Source organism: Salvelinus sp. IW2-2015, unplaced genomic scaffold, assembly GCF_002910315.2.
Source record: "Salvelinus sp. IW2-2015 unplaced genomic scaffold, ASM291031v2 Un_scaffold2840, whole genome shotgun sequence".
Classification (NCBI taxonomy): Eukaryota; Metazoa; Chordata; class Actinopteri; order Salmoniformes; family Salmonidae; genus Salvelinus; species Salvelinus sp. IW2-2015.
The window spans coordinates 20823-30672 of NW_019944140.1; the positions used below are offsets into that span (position 1 = coordinate 20823).

General features: G+C 39.5%; 1 pseudogene; it reads left to right on the plus strand.

Annotated features, from left to right (window-relative positions):
* Window positions 1-7392: 7392 nt before the first annotated feature.
* LOC112074829 (SLAM family member 5-like) overlaps window positions 7393-9850 on the plus strand; it is a 16001-nt pseudogene continuing 13543 nt past the window's right edge.

Below are 9850 nucleotides of genomic sequence, written 5' to 3' on the forward strand. Positions count from 1 at the left end.
TCCACTAGATGACAGCAAAGGGGCCTCTCACAACTCTACAGGAATGGTGAAAAATGTATATCTTCATTTAAACCAGGATACTTAACTTAGTGGCCTGTAGTATGTAAATCCCCAAACTTTCACTTCGGTTTAGCTGTTTAAAACCTCTACAGGATCGGTGGGTCCCCCGTGGGACGGTTGAGCTTACATAGGCTAATGTGATTAGCATGAGGTTGTAAGTAACAAGAACATTTCCCAGGACATAGACATATCTGATGTTGGATGAAAACTTAAATTCTTGTTAATCTACCTGCACTGTCCAATTTACAGTAGCTATTACAGTGAAAGAATGTCATGCTATTGTATGTTTCAAGTTATGAACTTCAAAATGTATTAATAAACCAATTAGGCACATTTGGGCAGTCTTGATARAACATTTTGAACAGAAATGCAATGGTTCATTGGATCATTCTAAAACTTTGCACATACACTGCTGCCATCTACTAGCCAAAATCTAAATTGTGTCTTGGCTGGAATAATACATTATGGCCTTTCTCTTGSATTTCAAAGATGATGGTACCGTCCCRTTTTCTAATTGAGGACGGAACATGATCAGTACGTATAGCTTGTTTGAAGGCTGGGTTGCAATGGTGTAAGGACTTGTAGTGCCTTGCCATGGGGTAGTCTTCGTTGCCTACCCATATGGCATACTTGTGTTCTGCTAAGCGGTCTTGAAGGCGTCGCTATGTCTGTATAGAATACCTTGCACTGTGGACATTCCAATCTGTAGATGAGTGGTTTTACATTTAATAAAATGCTTGTCTTGATACTCCGTTTTGTGTCAACAAAATACTTTTTCTGTGCAATGTTTCTGCAATGGTTGCATTGGTTGCATTTAAAAGAGCCCCTGGGTTTGTGGTCTAGCCAAGTTTTTTGAGAGTCACAAGGAAGGTAGCTGTAGACTAGTTTGTCATTTAGGGTAGGACATCTCTTAAAGCTTATGACTGGTGGCTCTGGGAAGACTTTGCATAGTAGTGTATCACTTTGGAATGCATACATTGTGTGAAAGAATAATAGTCAGTATTTTTGTATTAACCACAATCCTCTAAAACAAGATAAGAAATGCAAGGTGATTAAAACCAAATACTTCTAATGAGTTCAATCATTACATTTTCTCTCTCTTTGGTTATTTTTCTGAAATAGTCTTACATTTTGAGCAATACATTAAGTTGGATTTATTCTTACTTTTTTTCAGAAAATTAAATGAACAAATTATTTAAATGACTTGCATACATTTGTATATATGTATATATATATTTTTTTTTGATGCTGCCTTTTACATATACTGAAACCCCCAAAAGTTTCAGTATTAAAACACCAATATTTAGGTTGAGTGTTTCAGAGCACTTAATTTCTATGTATTAAAACACTTTAAAGCACTTTACATTCAAACACCAGATATCAGCTTACTGCCTGCCTTCAAGGATATCTACAGTACCTGGTATCACAGGAGCGACAATAAGATTATCAAGGATCTCCTCCCCCTGAGACACCCTCATCGAGTGGGGTTACGGCCAGGGTTCAGCCAATATTGACGGCGACTCTGGAGCAATTAGGGTTAATTGCCTTACTATATTTTTACTTTTCGCTTACTGGCCCAATGCTCCAAACCAGCAGGCTACCTGACGCCCCAATATTACAGTATAGCTTTGTTGGAACTGGAAACATTTCACTGCACCTGCAATAACATCTGCAAAATGTGTGTGCTACCAATAATATTTGATTAGATTAGATTTTTGACTAGGTGCACTKCTTTCTATGGTTTCATTACACAACCATGCTGTTTTGAGACTTTCTATTTTTACAGTGTAGTTTCTCACAGCAGCCGTCCCTAATCTCTGCTAAGACCCCGCCATGGGGAAGAGACAAATAAAGCTCTTACCATATCCTCAAAAGGTCAAATTCTATACAATTAACACAACTTTATTTGGCATTAGCCCTACTCTGAATCCCACATTTTAATACTTTCAATTAATTTAGTTTGAACAGGTTTTTGGTGCTTGTCACCTTGGCCGTGTGGTTGATGATATCAGTCAGAGATGGTGTATTTCTCCCTGCCCCCGTTTTCTATCATCTTTGTTTCTCTGCAGCCCCACCYCATCCTGTCTAGCTTAGAGACAGAGACCTTAACTACACGTCTCCATAAAGAGAAATAAACATKATTGATCAAACCCCTTGTACCTTAAAATGATCTTATGAGCATTTAATCCAATTAAGATGCTATTGATGAGCTTGTGGTGTTGTACTTAATGAACACATCTCAAACACTAAGACCCCATCTCTCTTACCCTCCTGTCTATGCATGGCAATCACACTTTCCAGCTCTGTCTAATCCTGGCAAATCATAATTACCACACCATTCAAGCGCTTTAAAATGTTTTCCAATGGTTAATACATTATTTTATTTCTGACTCTCTCTCTCTCTAGTGTCTCTCTCCATCTCAACTGTCTCTCTCTCTCACTCTCATTGTGTCTGCCTCTCTCTCTATCTCTATCCTGTGAAAGTGGGAGGAGAGGCCATATAATGTTAAAATGTCAGCATGCAGCTAGAAAGTCTATTCAGTATACATTGTAGAATCGTTAGGTAATTTAGCAGACACTTTCATCCAAAGTGACTTACAGTCATGTGTGCATACATTTTACGTACGGGTGGTCTCGGGAATCAAACCCACTATCCTGATGTTGCAAGGGCTACGCTCTACAAATGAGACATGGAAGACTATGTTCCCCTGAGAACTAACAGACGGGCACTTTGATAACAGGTCAGAGTTGGAAGCCGTCCTATTGCCTCTGACCACAGAACAACAGGCGTCATTATCTGTTCTGTTCATTTCCCTTTCTGTTCAGTTAAAACTGTTGAGGTTAAAGGTTAGGCACAGGAGTGCTTAATTTGACTAGCTACCTAGCACAGATCTGACTTATTGGCCGATATAYGTTTTTGGGAATTATTGTGAAACTGTATGTGGTTATCTTACCTATTTTAGTTGAATACACATATTGTAAGTCACTTGATAAAAGTGTCTGCTAAATGTGGGTGCAGGGGACTGAGAGCATGGTTTGTGGTGACAGCTTTCTTACTTGAGAAAAGCTGTGCGGAGAATGAAAGCSACTGACCCATATAGGCTACTGACAACAGAGAGAACAAATAAGCGATAACCACACGCTAACATAGATGGCAATAGAGAAGCGTACATGCACACACACACGCACGCTAACACACGTACACAGACAATATGGGGGTGTTGTGGGGGTTGATGGAATCCATGTAAGTTGACACGTTCATTTTGATACATGTATTTGTGTAGTTTTACTTGAGATATAGCAACCACAAGGCCCCCACTCTCTCTCCGTTTGTGGGTGTTGTTTTGAGACTAACATCCGGACCTTATTCAAAGAACCTTGCAGAGTGATGTACAGAAGAGGTGTCTGACCAGTAAGTTCTATACAACACATTTCTATCAGGAACACACCATGCTCATAGAAAGAGACATGCTACTCTGATCTGATAGAGGCAACATGTGTAACAACTTTCTAATACAGTATTGAAAAGATGTAGCAGCTGCACTTTTTATAGCATTTTCTTTTGAACTGCGTTTATTAGTTTTGACACATGAACTACCATTTACCATTCTCTCTAACGGACATTAACACTCAGTAACCTTCATTGTAAATGTACCTAATACTCCTTCAGTAACCTCCATTGTATCTAAATAATACCCCGGCCTGATACCCTGGTCTTCAGGCAGTTTTCCTTTCTGTCTAATGCATCATATTTCATAGGCTGATTGAAAATATGATGCAATAGATAAGCAGCAGGTGATGGCTTTATCAATCTGTCATCTAGAGCAGGGTTTACCAACCTCGGGTGCACGTTTAGTTTTTTTGCCCTAGCACTACACAGCTGATTCAAGTCAGCATCTCTTCATCAAGCTCTGTTGAAGTTTTCCTGGGGGCCCCAGGACCGAGCTTGGGAAACCCTGATCTAGACATACACCAGAAAATCCTGTTCAAGTGTCAAAACACCTTGATATTCTATTCAATGTAAACACATGAGATCAACTAACAATCAACCACAACAAGTATGACAATTGGATACTTTTTCCATCACTGCTTTATGAAAGCAAAAATCTTTACATTTAATTACACCTTTTGGGATTTACTTTTCTTTACATCAGTTCATCTTACTGTATGGCAAGTCATGCTACAATGCTACTTTTACTGTACTGCAACACACACCAGGTTAACTTATGAAGGGAATGAGAGAGTCAGACACCAGTACAGTTATATGCAAATATGATGTTGATGATACATTCAGCACTGTATGTCTGATTGTGCCAGAGTAAATTATTAATTTAAATGTTAAAGCAGCTATCTGTAAGGTCCCTCAGTTTAGCAGTGAATTTTAAACACAGATTCAAACACAAAGACCAGGGAGGTTTTACAATGCCTCACAAAGAAGACCACCAATTGGTAGATGGGTAAAAATATAAAAGACAAACATCGAATACATCCGTTTGAGCATGGTGAAGTTATTAATTGCACTTTTGATGGGGTATCAATACACCCAGTCACTACAAAGATATAGACGTCCTTCCTAACTCAGTTGCTGGAGAGGAAGGAAACTGCTCAGGGTTTTCACCATGAGGCCAATCGTGACTTTAAAACAGTTACAGAGTTTAATGGCTGTGATAGGAGAAAATGGAGGATGGATCAACAACATTGCASTTGTCTACAATACTAACCTAAATGACAGAGTGAAAAGAAGGAAGCCAGTAGAGAATACAAATATTCCAAAACACGAATCCTGTTTGCAATAAGGCACGAAAGTAAATCTGCAAAAAATMTGACGAATAAATTAACTTTATTTCCTGAATACAAAGCATTATTTTTGGTGCAAATCCAACACAACACATCACTGTGTACCACTATTCATATTTTCAAGAATGTTTGTGGCTACATCGGCAAGGACTTGGGAGTTTATTAGGATACAAATTAACGGAATAGAGCTAAGCACAGGCAAAATCCAAGAGGYAAATCTGGTTCAGTCTYATTTCCAAAACATTGGGAGACAAATTCACCTTRTAGCAAGACAATAACCTAAAACAAAAGGCCAAATTTACACTGGTGTTGCTTACCAAGAAGACATTGAATATTCCTGAGTGGCCTAGCTACAATTTGGACTTAAAATCTATGGCAAGACTTGAAAAAGGTTGTCTAGCAATGATCAACAACTAACTTGACAAAGCTTGAAGAATAAGAATGTGCAAATATTGTACAATCCAGGTGTGCAAAGCTCTTATAGACTTACCTAGAAAGACAGCTGTAATCACTGCCAAAGATGCATCTCAACTATTGACTCGGGTTATGAATATTTGTATAAATTAGATATTTCTGTATTTAAATTTCAATAAATGTGAAAACATTTCTAAAAACATATCTTTACTTTCTCATTATGGGGTATTGTGTGTAGATGGGTGAGGAAAAAACATCTATTTAATCCATTTTTAATTTAATCTGTAACACAACCAAATGTCAAATATGTCAATTGTTATGAATACTTTCTGAAGGTACTAAGTGTACAAAATTATGGAACATCTTCCTAATATTAAGTTGCACCCACTTTTGCACTCAGAACAGCCTCAATTCGCCAGGGCATGGACTCTACAAGTTGTCGAAAGTGTTCCACAGGTATGCTGGCCCATGTTGACTCCAATGCTTCCCACAGTTGTGTCAAGTGGACTGGGTGTCTTTTCACACTGGGAAACTGTTGAGAGTAAAAAACCTAGCTACATAGCAGTTCTTGACAGACTCAAACCGGTGCATCTGGAACCTACTGCCATACACTGTTCAAGGGACACTTAAAAATGTTGTCATATGACAACCCATTCACCCATTCACCCTTTAATCTACAAGAATGTGCTCTACTATACCTGCTCCGATGCTTGTCGGYTGTAGCAGGGCTTGCAAACTTTTACGGACTACAAAGGGAAGCCCAGCCACGAGCTGCCCAGTGACACAAGCCTATCAGATGAGCTTAATGACTTAAACGGCGCACTTCGAGGCAAGCAACACTGAAMCATCCATGAGAGCACCAGCTGTTCTGGACGACTGTGTGATCACACTTGCTCTAGCCGATGTGAGCAAGACCTTTAAACAGGTCAACATTCACAAGCCWGCAGWGCCAGATGGATTACCAGGARGTGTACTGCCAGCATGCACTGACCAACTGGCAAATGTCTTCACTGACATTTTCAACCTGTCCTTGGCCAAGTCTGTATTACCTACATGTTTCTAGCAGACCACCATAGTCCCTGTGCCCAAGAAAACCAAGGGATCCTGCCAAAATGACCAACCTGTAGCATTCACGTCTGTAGCCATGAAGTGATTTGAAAGGCTGGTCATGGCTCACGTCAACAACATCATTCTTAACAATTTCTACCTCCAAGCCATAAGACTGCTGAACATGTGCATATGACCTTCATTACCTCGACTAACCTGTACCACCGCACATATACCGGTGCCCCCTGTATATAGCCTCGTTATTGAAATGTTATTGTGCTCTTTTATTTCTTACTTTAGTTTATTTAGTAAATATTTTTCTTAACTCTTATTTTTATTAAACCTGCATTGTTGGTTAAGGGCTTGTAAGTAAGAATTTCACGGTAAGATGACAATTTTTTTATTTATTTAACAACCTACACCCTAGTTCATCACTACACAACAAGTCTATTAACTGCTCCCCCTATCTCAGGAGGGATGGTTTCTATAGTGTAATGAGCTCAGAGTTGATGGCCTCCATCTCCTCGGGGTGTTGTGACGTTGACGGTGAAGTGTGAATACCGACAGTGTTTGCAACTACACCACTGTAGATGGGAGAGACAGGCTGGTGATGAGATCAGGGGTGTAATCATTAGTCCAAACTGTTGCAACTAAAACAACATGTTCTATTGGACAAATTCATGTACGTCCCTCCCTGTTCCTTTTGCTTCCGTTTAAGAAAGGTTTTACAACAGAATCGGCGTAATGAATACACACCAGAGGGCTGTTTGTCTGGTTGAGTCTATTCTCTCCTCTGTACCAAGACAAGGTCACATCTTTCCGGTTCTTCACAGATCACACCACTGAACAGCTCGAGCTNGGGTGTTGTGACGTTGACGGTGAAGTGTGAATACCGACAGTGTTTGCAACTACACCACTGTAGATGGGAGAGACAGGCTGGTGATGAGATCAGGGGTGTAATCATTAGTCCAAACTGTTGCAACTAAAACAACATGTTCTATTGGACAAATTCATGTACGTCCCTCCCTGTTCCTTTTGCTTCCGTTTAAGAAAGGTTTTACAACAGAATCGGCGTAATGAATACACACCAGAGGGCTGTTTGTCTGGTTGAGTCTATTCTCTCCTCTGTACCAAGACAAGGTCACATCTTTCCGGTTCTTCACAGATCACACCACTGAACAGCTCGAGCTTTAGAGAAATGAACCATTTGTTCGGAAGGAGAAGGCTTGCCAGACTGACGTTCATGCTGCTATATTTTGTCATTGAAGGTATGTTTCTTTAGTTGTTCCTGATTTGCTGCACTAACTAAAAGTGTATGTGGGAGATGATAGATAAGTAGCCTAATTATTGTTATATTTGTTGTTCAATGTTTTAATTAAATACTTTGGAAATTTAAAACATTTAGGTCTATTTTTGTACGATTGTTGACTTTCCTGACAAGGAAGCCCAGACTAGTGCTTAGAGCACAGACCGAATGTGAATTTCCCTAATGGCATTCCCAACTTAACCAACTATTATTGGTTCAGGGGCCTCTTCTATCCGATCCACAGCAATAACTTTTGTATGTATTTTTACTTTGTCTATTTTGTTGATTCATTTCATGTAACAAATGCTTCCTTAAAACTTAAAGAACAACTCCAACACTTTTCAATCTCATTTTCACAATCTCCAGCACAATATCAGTGTCAACATATGTGAAAATGGCACATTCCTATGTTTTGTCCAAAAAATATGAAGTATTTGCGGTGACGCGGGGAGCAAAAAAAACCTGCCTTTGCCTATAAACTCGTTGCAGGTTTTGAAAATCACTGTTTATGTTTTTTTATCCTACCCTGTGATGGAACTTTCTTTTTATCTTTTAAACCACAGATCATAGAAATGCGATGTTTTCACATATGTAGACACTGGTTTGGTGCTGAAGATGATGAATATGTTGAAAAGTGGCAGAATTGCCCTTGAAATAGCTTCCACCCAATATGACTTTCATGAATATAACCACTGTCACTGGGCAACTGTTATTAGTTCAGGGACCTCACCTCTAGCCTGAGTACCAGTCTCTTAGCTAACATTCCACTCGTTTCCACTCCTTGTCTTTGCCAAAAGGACTTGCCTTTTGTCAATCTTCAAGTATGAACATTCTTTCATTAATGAGCTTGAGGAAATCTGAGGATTTGATCCTGATTCTATAACAACTCACAGCTATCCTCCAATCACAATGTTTATGCAAAAAAGTTAATTCATAGGCTGGGCTATTAATCCACCATTCGTAGGCTAGACTATATTAGGCCTAGTCTACTACAGTGGATGTAGGTGACCACCACCTGTGCTATGCAAGCCAGAGACCAATTTTTTTTGAGGTCTGACGCTGTGGGACAATGAATTTAAGTTGAACTTGAACATCGCCAAATGCGTCATGTTTATTTAAATGTGTAATAAATCAAATATAGTGCCTTGGCCAGCGAAGAGGATACACGTATAGGACGGTGAGAGACGTGCAGACCATATTCGCTGTAATCGGACAGCATCCACCACGGTAATCGGACAGCTCGAGCTTCAACCGCGGTACTATAGGAACGTGAGCCTACCCCAACAATGTCGCTAATCACGTGACGGTGAGCCTCCAGGTATCGTGACGGTGAGTTCGTGATCGGTATTGCTGTGGACACAATGAGTAGAATTCTTAAATTTGAATAGTCCGACGGATAATCAGTGACGGTGAAGCTCCAAACGGTATCGTCTAGGACGATAGGAACGTCGAGTGAATAGCGATTTTGGGGCTTTCTTTAATTGAGCTTATCAATATGCTTTTTTAAAAGAAGGTTTTTCATCTATCAAATACTCTTGCCAAGCAGGGACACACTTCAATATGGACACCATCTCAAAGTACAATATGCTTAAATTATTCAGAGTTATTTTTAATATGCGGCTCTAGAGACAACATATACTTTGTACCTGCATTCAGTACTCATTTCAGGTCAATAAAGTTTTTCTGTAATACAATGAAGGCAGATTGTAGTTCAGATAGAGCTTGTCAACCATGGGGCAATAACATACTCAACTAGTTATCAATCGGCATACAAGTGCAGGTTACAATTTTTTACAGACAAGTCGATTTTGTTAATGTAAACAGTAAAAAGTACAGGACCCAAAATCGACCCCATGGCGGGACACCTTTCGTAATATCGAGGGAAACCTGATTTAACAACCATCAGTAGATGCACATTGATCTGTCAATTAATTGTATAAATAGTTACAGTTACTGGTCTAAGCAATTGAGGAAGCCTCTGAAATTAGCAGTGAGTGATCAACAGTATCAAAAAAGCCTTTGACAGGTCAATGAAGAGGGCATCTCACCTTGCCTTTTTTTCCACACAATTAACCACATCATTTATAACTAGGGATGCAGCAGATGAACTCTTAGGCAACTCCCTAGCAACGGTGTAAAACAACTGTTACTGTAGCTTGTTAGCTATACCAGGTTGAGTTATCAGGATAAAGTTGGTCTTCTGAATGGTATTCTTTTCTTCTGATA